This window comes from Aotus nancymaae, unplaced genomic scaffold (genome assembly GCF_030222135.1).
Source record: "Aotus nancymaae isolate 86718 unplaced genomic scaffold, 86718_ANA_hifiasm-v0.15.2.pri h1tg000016l, whole genome shotgun sequence".
Classification (NCBI taxonomy): Eukaryota; Metazoa; Chordata; class Mammalia; order Primates; family Aotidae; genus Aotus; species Aotus nancymaae.
In genome coordinates, this window is record NW_026988428.1 from 9,258,232 (window position 1) to 9,270,033 (window position 11,802).

Genomic DNA, 11,802 nt, shown 5'->3' on the forward strand with positions numbered 1-11,802 from the left:
ACCCAAAGTAGTTTACTTGGTAAAGAAATATAGAATTCATGAAAAATTGCTACCTAAAAGAGAATTCAATACAAATGAAATAAAATAAAATAGAGTGTGGCTGGAATCCAGATCCTCCACTTCCTAACTATGCAAATTTCAGCACGTTATTTTTTAAGCCTATTTCACCATATTTAAAAAGAGAATAATGGACTTATAAAGCTTTTGGCAAAAATTCTGTGAGCTAATGTATATATATATATATAAAGGTCTTACCTAGTGTAGAGCAATGACTAATTAACATGGTGTGTTTTATAAACTGTTAAGAGTCTAGAGATGGTAGGGGTCAGAGCCTGAGGGATTAGAAAATCTCTGTGGGGAATGCAGCATTTAAGCTTGAGTTTAATGTCTGGATAGAATTTCCACATGGGAAATCTCTAAGATACAATAGGCAAGCATCAGAGGTGTACAAGATTCTGTCCAGGAAGGGTGCAGAGGTGAGAAAACAAAAGGCATGCTCAGAAAATAAGAAATAAACAAGTTAGTACTATGAAATCTCTCATTAACATCTCCCTCCATATTTTATCTCTTTCTATTCTCAAGCCTGAAACAATCCTTTTACTTCAACAGCCAGGTTATCCATACCCATGACCAAGGTGTGGCTACAGCCTCCTCCTCTGTGGCACTTCTTCAGTCTCTGCATAAGGTCTACATTCATACTTTTCATAAATGATTGCTTATTCAAACAAGGCATTTTGAATACTTTTATCTATCTTGCCATGCTGTTATTCTTCTTCCTTATATGTTAATATTTCATCATTTCTAACACACTTTGGATGTGAATAATAAAATATATACCTTTATTCAAAATGTGCATAATTATACTTTCTGCTGACTTAAGAGGAAAAAAATAACTTTCCAAATGGAATTAATTTCATACCCACATGGGCAATTAATAATGTATACTATGTACATTATATAGAATATTCTTCATTTAGGGAATGACACAAAATTTATTTTTTTTCTAATTAAATTTTGCTTTGTCCAAAAGTATGTGTGCATTATTTATTGCAGTGTGCTTTAATTCAAGAATGAAAAGAATTAAATACCCTCCATACCACAAAATTGGCTTGTTTGCTTTTACAGTTGCTGTATTTGTGATTAACATGAGCTGGAAATATTAGGGAGCAACTAATTCTACAGATCACTTCATCATCAAAATATCAAATGCAACACTTCCCAAATCCTTGATATAGAACATATCAGTTCAGTTGCCTACCCTCCTTGTCTCTTTTTTTTCTGACCTTTCTTATAAATTTTTCATTCATCTGTTTAAAATCTATTTCTCATGGTTTGCTGGTAATCTGAAAGGCTTTGCATAGTAAATGGAACATGTTGAGCTTTCAAAGTAAAAAATTGGGTCAAATTTACGAAAATAGGCATGATAATCATAGATAAAAATGAGTGAAGAAAAGTAAGGGGACATTTCTTTATAAAATACATTGCATTTGACATGCTAAGCCTGGATTTTGCTGTCACTGTTCTCGGTTTGTGTGATGGTGTTTGTGCCGGAAATTTTTAACCACCACCAATATTCAGTCATGTTGCAATTGCTGTATCAGCTCATGGAGAACAAAGAGTTTCTGGTACAACTCTGGTACGAGTCTGACAATTAAAAGAACTTTGAAAGAAGGCCCACAGAAAGCAAAGTATATGTAAATCCCATCTGTACAATGGTTAACTGCCCAGGTATTTCTGCATCCTGATAAAATATCTCTGCAGGTTTTTATGCCAGAAAATATCCACTTTTTGTTCTCATAGTACCTCAGTTTCAAATAAAAATAAAAGGTTTTTAATCAGTGAGATCAGCTAGTTCTACTTGGACTATATCATAAGTCTGATGTAAAAAAAAATATATTCAATAATTATTTAGATCAAAATAAATTTAGATCAAAATAAACAAGAATTAAGGTAATGTGTCCAATCAGGGTCATGTGTCCAATCACGTAAAGTTCTGATTTGCATCACAATGACTTCAAAGTTGATTGGTTTTAATTTCATCTCAAATGTCATTACTTGGAACTACCAAGAATAAAATATAAAAGTTAACTGATATAATAAAAATTTTGATTACTGGTCATGCTGAATGATATTTGACAATATAAAGAAACTTAAAACCTTAGATACATGAAAGAGTTTATCTATTAAGTGTAAAACTGGAAGAAAAGGCTGGATGCAGTGGCTCACACCTATAATTCCAGCACTTTGGGAGGCCCAGGCATGTGAATCATCAGAGGTGAGGGGTTCGAGACCAACCTGACCAATACGGCGAAACACTGTCTCTACTAAAAATACAAAATTAGCCAGGCGCTCGGGAGGCTGAGGTAGGAGAATCACTTGAACCTGGGAGGCGGAGGTTGCAGTGAGCCAAGATTGCACCACTGCACTCCAGCCTGGGCAACACAGAGATGCTCCTTCTCAAAACAAAAACAAAAACAAAAAACCTAGAAGAAAAAACAAGTTTCCTACATTCACATTTCAGAAAAAAGAAGCTGCTGCAAAAATAAGTAATCATCTGTAATAAGTTATGTTTGCATTTGAGAAACTAAAAATATTAAAGTATAGGAAGCACAGAATATGGATTTGGGATAAAATAGATTTTTTTAAAAGCACTTTAAAATTGCCAACATAATTTATAGAGCCATCTATAAAAATAGCTCATGCCTCAATTTTCCCACAGAATGTCATCCTTATTAATGGTGCTTGAGGATACAAGAAGTGGAGTATAATATGCAGAACCCTCTCGTATAACTCCCTGCCAGACAATCTTTCCTCTCACTCCACACAAACTGTCATGAACTCTTTTGAAAACTAAATGAGATAATAGATTCACAATCACTTTGTGAAAGGTCAGATACTAGTCAAATGTACCTTGTTTTGCCACAGAGCTGTCCACTGCTAAGTGTCTTCTGAAGAGCAAGATGGAGTAAATTCTGCTTCCTGTCAACTCTAAATGATGGTTTTAAGTACATATGCCATTTAAAATGGAAGCACACTGTCAGTTTTATACTCAAACAGCCCTTTAGGCACGTGATCGCTTTGGTTGCCAGTTTCTCAGATTTGTTTGTTTTTCCTATTGAAATGGACAGCATTGCAACTTGTGTACCAGATTTTGAAGAACTGACTTAATTATTACCTTCCAGGAAACTTGTTAATACCCATCATTTTGTTGTCAGCAGCACTGAGAGCTCATTTCATTGGGCACTCTCCTACGAGAGCTATCCTTTTCACTCCTGCTTTGTGAGTGGTTGCTCCGGGGCAGTTTCATGGTCATCCTATGGTGCACGTTTCTTCCCCTTTCAACCAGTTACCTTCTTCTCTGTAAGTCATCCAAGTGCTTTTCCACCCACTCACAATAACATCGTGCATCCCCCCATCCCCACCCGCAGCCTGACATTTCACTACTCAGAGACAGCTTAATGCCATCTGCAAACTGGGAGATTCAATTTAGAGAAGTTGTGAAAATGTAAAATATAATTGATTTTAGCATATTTCCAGTAGAACCTAGCTCTTAACCCTTTTATATCCGTTGTATATTCCATGGGAAGCAGATTTTTCTCAAAGTTTATTTGGTTCTTTGTTTCTTCTTCCTGTGAGTTGAATAAAAGCTGTGGAAACCCTAAGTAATATAATTTCTGAAACACATTACTTGGTATCAAGCAACAAAGCTTTATACATTTTAAAATGATTTGTTAAAAGTAACTTTAACATATTTAAAGTATTTTATATACCTTAACACTTTTATATACTTTAATACTTTTAAAGTATTTTATAATTAAAAGATCATACACTGAAGAAGATCTATTGTTAAATTAGGAATTGTTACATTAGGAATTGTTCTAACTCTGCAACAACCAGAGAGGCCACTATTACAAACTTCACTGCTGAGGTGGTAGATTAGAGGTAACATTAAGTTTCTTACCCAGGTACACAAATGTAGTAAGAGATGAAGCAACAATTTATATCCATGGTCTGAATACTTATAAGTTAAAATTAGCAGGACTGTAAGTACAAATTTTAATTTTTTTATTTTGGCATATATATTTTTGTTTTGGCATGTATATATTGTAAACATTCAAACAGCATGGAAGTGGATGAGATTTAAAAAATGTGAAAATTTTGTTAGACACACAGAAAACTTTCAGACAGTAATTTAGGTGGCTGTTGAAATCAGATCAGCCTTGGCATTCAATTTATTTTTATAATTTACCACGTTGTTTAGAAAATAGGACGTCCTATCTCTCAGATAAATAAGAGTGGAATCCTGTATCATATGTGTGTATGTGTGTGTATACACATTCACAGATGTGAGTTATTAAAAAAAAAAAAAAAACAGCACAGAACTAAGACCATCTTAATCATTGACTTATGTTTTGAAGTTCAAATACAGTCCCAGTAATGGGAAGAAAGATGTTTGCATTAAGGCCTAAACAAAAATGAATTAACCTGGCAGCAAAAGTCAATATGCTGGTGGTCTACAATGTGTTAAAATTCATTATATAACACATTTGGGTGTTTGTCTTAACAATTAATGCAGTTAAAATATTAAATTGGAATCAAGTGTCAAGGGACCTCTCAAAAAAACCTTTAAGAGCTATGGTTCTGTGGAAAATAGTTTGAAAATCACCTCTCAAAACATCATGTCCACAACCAAAATCCTCTTATTTAAGAACTACAATCCTTTCTAACCTTTGTTTAACCTGTAGGTCTTCATATCAGATAGTCAGCAAGCATCAGAGAAATCAAATGTGCATGTCCCTGCACACACACACGCATGCATGCACACACACCTCCTTACTTCTCTAAATAATCTGTAGCCGATACAAACCCTAAACATACTGATGCATATCAAATATATTTTAATTCTTGGATTGTAGAAAAATATGGAAAATTCCTAAGCCAGTGGCTCATGATGGATGGTAGCAAAGGTAAGACTATTGAATGGAATCAATCATTTGTATAAAAGGAGAATACGATTAAAGGTGGAGATAAATAGCACATATCAGGCAATGAGTTCAGGGTTAATTTTTAATATTTCAATCCTTGATAATATTATCCGAGATTGTTAAACTTTTATTTTTTTCATGAATACATTTTCTTAGTATAAACAAATGCTCAAGTGGTAATGTTACCTTCAACGCTTATAAACACATATCCAAAATGGCTATTTTAAGGGAAGTCCAGTCTTGGAAATCATAAACTTGAATTCAATGAGAAGCAGATATTATTCTCCCTGTGGCTTGAACTCAGAACTATAAATAAGACCTTGAACTGAGCCTCTAACTAATTTTGCCACATGATGAAGATCTGGTGAAGAAGCTACTTTGATGCAGATAATATAAGAGGTATGCCAAAATATAAAAGGGAGACCAGTTTCTTTATATTTTTTAAATGTATGCCTCACAAGAGTTGAGGGATTTAATTACCTTTTTTTGAATCCTGTTGTGTTTTTCTGGTAAGACTTAGTTCGGCTTTTATTATTCATTTCTGTGGCTGTACAGAATGAACTGCAAAACAGAAAAACACCAGGCACATAAGGAACTAATTAAACTCAGGACTCAGTTAAGAATGAAGGAGGGTCTTGGTTCTGTGCCATATGCAAAAGTAAGGGGCAACATTTAATTTTGCTTTTGTGCTATTTAATATACCACCTAAAGTAGCCCTTACAAATCATGGTTCTCAACGGGGTCCTCCAGCTTGCTGGTGTTCCATGAAGGTCCACAGTAACCTGAAGGATAGTATGAAATACAAGTCACAGAGGGAAAACTTTAAGTTGCACTATAGAAATGTTAACTTGAAAAAGTATGGGAATACTTTTACATTATAACGAGGTTTTTTTGTTTGTTTCTTTGTTTAGCATTACCAAGTAAACTACAGGAAGTCCAAGGAACTTCACTTTTTAAAAGTAGTCTATGAAATAAAGGATTTGGGGTGATGCTGATAGTTTTACGTACACAGCTGATTTCACACATCACAACGTTGTTAAATGTTGAGAGAAGGAAATATAGATCCACAAACTCTAATATAAAATTCTCAAAGTCAGATGTGTTCCAGAATTCAGCATTTTTTGGATTTTAAAAAGATGGCCTAGGTGCAGTGACTCATGCCTGTAATCGTGGCACTTTGGGAGGCCTAGGCAGGAGGATTGCTTGAGGTCAAGAGTTCGAGACCAATCTGATCTTGAATTCCATCTCTACAGAAATATTTAAAAATTAGCTGGGCATGGCAGCACATGCTTGTAGTCCTAGCTACTCACAGGCCTGAGGCAGGAGGATTGCTTGAGCCCAAGATATCAAGGCTGCAGTGAGCCATGATTGTATCTCTACACTCCAGACTGGGCAATAGAGTGAGAATTTGTCTCAAAAAAAACTTTTTTAAAGTAAAAAGATACTGTAAGATATAGGTCATTTTTTATTTAACACCTATGGCAGTGTTTGTGGGGAGCAGCACTAATTAAACAGATCAATACAGCAAAATGTACATATACTCACACAATGGAAGGAAGAGCATAAATAACCGCATTTTCATCATGTCAGGGCATTTTGCCAACAAATCTGTTCTTAGGGCTTTCTGGATTTAAGAATTCTAGTTAAGAGATTGTGGACTGTCATTGCCTAACGGCTTTCCAAGAAGGTGTGAACATCCACATTCCTCCCCCGACCCCAAAATTTACAGGTAATTTCTTGGCATGTCTTAGTCTTCTTCAAACTAGTACCTAGTATGGTGTTTAACTCCTAGTGAAGAAAAGATGTTTAAATTGAATTGCTTTAGTAAAAACATCACCATCAAGAATAGAACCAAAATAACATTTGGGGAGGAATATTCCGTCAACAATGACTTGGAAAAAAATTAAAAACAAAAATATGAGTTTTTTTCACATACTGGAATTTGGTTTTGGTTTGAGTAGAAGGCTAAACTAAACATGATCTGCATTTCACAAGGCATCGGGTACCCAGCTATTTGGATGACTAAGCTCTGTGCGATCAGTTACAGGTTTACAGAGTCCATCCATTGTAAGAGTTAAAAAGACCAAACTAAACATGTTAGAAGTGTTTTTCATACCTTTAGATGACAATGCCAGGAGCTTACTGACATTCAGAATACAAGTCAAGGATTCTTCTAGCCTGGAGCTTTGTGAGGTTTTACTGTAAACATAAACCTCATCAGCTAAAATCTAATGTTTTTAAAAAGAACATCATGGATTTTTTTTCTATCACTTATCACCATAAAACAACAGCAATCTTTTCTAACTAGCCTTTGATGACATTTGTCTAAATAGTATCAGACTTTGTCTTGAAACATGTCTTGGAGAGCAAGTCTTTTTTTGGTCTAACATGAAACAGATTATGCATCCAGAATTTTCACTATTTACTTGCAAAAATGATTAGCTTGATCCACTCTCTTTAAATGACTCTGGAGAGATGCCCTTCTCCTCAGTTTGGGGCCACTAGCACTCTCAAACCCCAATGACTGCTGGGCATGTTCCTTTACAGAACCATTATCCTAGAAGTGCATTTATCATCAGCTCTGGATTTCGACAAGGCCTAATGCATTTTCTCTGAAATCAAAACTCTTGTCTTTCAAAAATTATAAATATTTAGAGTAGAGAAAATGTTAATTCTGAGATGTATATGTTTTGTTTACCTTTTACTACTTATCACTCCTTTCAGACCATTTCTGTACCCTACCATTGTAGTATTTCTAAACTAGCCATCTGCTTCATCGTGTTGGCACTTTTTCTTAGAAATCTCCTTTGGTTTCCCTTAACATAAACAAAAAAGCTTTTTTGTTGTTGTTTTTCATTTTTTGTTTTCTTTACTTATCTCACTTCATGCCCCTTCATTCCCCACCCACCCCAGGTAAACCTGTGCTTCAGCTTCACTGAACTCCTTGCCTCTCTAAAAACACCACAGCCTTAATTTTGTACCTTTGTACATATTAATCTTGCTGTTTGGAATCTATTTCACTCCTCAGTCAAACTCAAATTTATCCCCCAGACAAAAGTTCAAATGTCATCTTTGGAGGGAAACGTTTCCCAACCTCTTCCCTCTGGAATCTTAAAACACTTTTTACATCCTTCTATACACCCTTAGTTTGCCCATGTTATGTTAAATATTCTGCTGAATTTCTACCCCTTCTTAGTCTTTGTTATGGCTTCTCCAGAACATCTTATATTGACAAACACAACAAACACAGTTTCAATGCTCTATAAAATGTACCTTGATTACTAAAAATGAATACATTTTATGAATTAATAAGCAAATTTCTTTTGAGCAGGTTTCAGTTTACAACATACTGTTTAATAAGGAACTCCATGGAGTCTCTTTAGAACAAATAAATATTTTTCTTTATGAACACAATTTATGCTATGAGGCAGTGTCATGTGATTTCTGTGCAAACAGTACTATCTGTCATAATGAAAAGATGTACAGGTCTTTCTCAACAATTGTGTTTTGAAAAATCCCCTGATATGTGATGAAGAGTGATCCAAGTTCTAGGAAATGCCAGCAATTAAGGATTATGAGAATACCAAACACTTGTGCTAAATAGATGACCTTGAACGTTGCACACAATTCATAGACTATATGATGCCTTAAAAAACAGTGACAAAGAAATCAGCCAGACCCTGACTTCAAAGTGGAGCTAAGCCCGGTGTCCTTGTAGTGCACATTGAGCTTATACAAGGAACAGAGATAGGTTTCTCTTGGCTGTTTTCTACTGTCTTAAGGGCAGGATGCAGGACTCCCTGAGCTGCCATCCCATTCTGCCCACCCTCTCTGCTGTCTTACAGCATGACCAAGCAGGACCCAAGGCACCCCCAGGACCAGACCACTTACCTAATCCAGACCAGGAAAAGACAACCTGCTTGGTTGTATTCTCTCACAGGGTTAAGAAGCAATATTCACTCTAACTTTGATCACACAACAACTGAGTTAAACAAAGTGTCACAGATGAAACACATTATGTTTAGTCCAAGACATTTGTATTTAAGGTAGTGACTTCGTGTCTCTCACCCTATGTTGGCCATTTCTGACCACCACTTTTCTTTTTTCTAAATTTTCATTTTAGCATTCTCACTTGCAACTAGGGTGGCTTATACTCTTACTGAAATTTTACTGAAATTGATATCCTGTAGCATGAAATTGTCTATCGAATGTCTCCTTTTTAGAGTGGAGTAGTGCTTAGCATATTTCTATTTCTCTACACGTTATTTTATAATTTTGTTCTGCAATCTTGAAATAAAAGTTTTTATACTTTTGTCTTCTTCTGATTTTAAATAATCCTGTTTTATGACAAGATTTATAGCAAAAATTTAGAAATTTAGGACTCTCCCAGATGTCATATCTGAATATTGTACCCCATTATTAGGAATTAGTAATTCCTAATAATTGGTCACAACAATTATTGTAGCACAATATATATTTGTGCAAAAATTGCAAAATTTTAGAACATCCTCATTCTAATTCCTAATAATTGGGTACAACATCCAGTTATTAGAAAGAGAACAAAATAGTAATTTTTACATAAATATATATTGTACTGAATACTCAGGGAGCTTTCTCAATATAAAGATTCAAGTTTTCCTCTATCTCTGGAATATTGAGTTATTGACTTGTTTGTCTTCTCTCATGGCGCCAATTCTACACTACCTTTATTACAATGCCATTATAAAATCTATTAGTCAGGTAGTGTTATTTCTCCGGTTTTGTTATTTTTCAAAATTTTCTTGAAAATCTAGGTCATTTGCATTTTCTATGAATTTTAAAATCAGTCTTTCAATTTTTTTTAAAGCCTTCTGGAATTTTTATTTTTTTTGAGAGAGAGTCTTGCTCTGTTGCAATCTAGGGTCATTGCAACCTCCACTTTCCACATTTAAATGATTCTCCTGCCTCAGCCTCCCAAGTAGCTGGGATTACAGGCACATGCCACCACTTGCACCTAATTTTTTTATTTTTAGTAGAGATGGGGTTTTGTCACATTGGCCAGGCTGGTCACAAACTCCTGACCTCAGGTGATCCACCCACCTCACCCTCTCAAAGTGATGGGATTAAGGTGTGAGCCACTATGCCTGGCCACCCCTTGTCTTTTTTAACTTTCTGTGAATCACTACTGTCTATCCCTTCTTGGAAACTTCTTTTCCCCATTTAATTCCATGGGCAATATTTTCCTGGTTTTGCCCCCAACTCCTTTACACCAGCTATAAAAGCTAGCATAGTATTTCCTAAAATGTACTCCAGAGAACACTACACCCTCAGGTTATTAATTGGCAAAAAAATAAATATAACAATTTAAAAAATATAATAAAAAAGACATTCAAATAAGTTTGGACAACATAAACTCAAGATTCTTTACTGTGAAGTCATTAATATACTAATGTGCCTTATGTATTATTTGGCAGGGGTTATGATATATGGCTTTTACCAAATGTACTTGTTTTCAAAATCTTTTCCATGGGGATTTTTGCAGAAACATTCAGAAATCTTTTCAAAAACACCAAGATGGTGATATAATAACAAGTAATGGGGCATTAAAAATTGCCATGCCTCTGTGCTGCCCAGAGCAGTGAACAATACAGTCAGGATGGCTAAAGGTGACCCCAAGAAACCAACGGACAAGATGTCTGCTTATGCCTTCTTTGTGCAGACATGCAGAGAAGAACATAAGAAGAAAAACCCAGAGGTCCCTGTCAATTTGGCAGAATTTTCCAAGAAATGCTCTGAGAGGTGGAAGACAATGTCCGGGAAAGAGAAATCTAAATTTGATGAAATGGCAAAGACGAATAAAGTGTGCTATGATCGGGAAATGAAGGATTATGGACCAGCTAAGCGGGGCAAGAAGAAGAAGGATCCTAATGCTCCCCAAAGGCCACCGTCTGGATTCTTCCTGTTCTGTTCAGAATTCCACCCCAAGATCAACTCCACGAACCCTGACATCTCTATTGGAGGTATGGCAAAAAAGCTGGGTGAGATGTGGAATAACCTAAATGACAGCGAAAAGCAGCCTTACATCACTAAGGTGGCAAAGCTGAAGGAGAAGTATGAGAAGGTTGTTGCTGACTATAAGTAGAAAGGAAAGTTTGATGGTGCAAAGGGTCCTGCTAAAGTTGCCCAGAAAAAAGTGGAAGAGGAAGATGAAGAAGATGAGGAGGAAGAAGAGGAGGAGAAGGATGAATAAAAAAACTGTTTATCTGTCTCCTTGTGAATACTTAGAGTAGGTGAGCGCCGTAATTGGCACGTCTTATTTGAGAAGTGTCTGTTTCCCTCATTAGGTTTAATTACAAAATTTGATCACGATCATATTGTAGTCTCTCAAAGTGCTCTAGAGATTGTCAGTGGTTTATATGAAGTGGCCATGGGTGTCTGGAGCACCCTGAAACTATCAAAGGTGTATGTGTTTCCAAACATTTTTAAAATGAAAACACACTCTCGAGTTCTCCTCAAAAAAAAAAAAAAAAAAAAATTACCATGCCTAGCAGGGGGAATCAGAGTAATTCTGTTATCTTCCCATTCCTCAGTTTCCTCATCTATTTTATTATTTTACCATGTTTCCAATTTTTTCTGTAAAATTAGATTACATTTTGTTATTCAATATAATATTAATTCATAATTTATCTTTACTGAACTACTTATCTTTATAACAGTTACAATAGTTCTGAAATTTCAGCATCATATTACTTTACATGACAGATATTTTCCTCTGAGCAGCTAATGGGATTACTTTTAGTTAATGATGTGTATTAAAAATAATTTTAGGGGAGAGAGC

General features: G+C 35.3%; 1 pseudogene; it reads left to right on the top strand.

Annotated features, from left to right (window-relative positions):
- Nucleotides 1-10,620: 10,620 nt before the first annotated feature.
- On the top strand, nt 10,621-11,363 carry LOC105728783 (high mobility group protein B3-like; annotated as a pseudogene).
- Nucleotides 11,364-11,802: the final 439 nt, after the last annotated feature.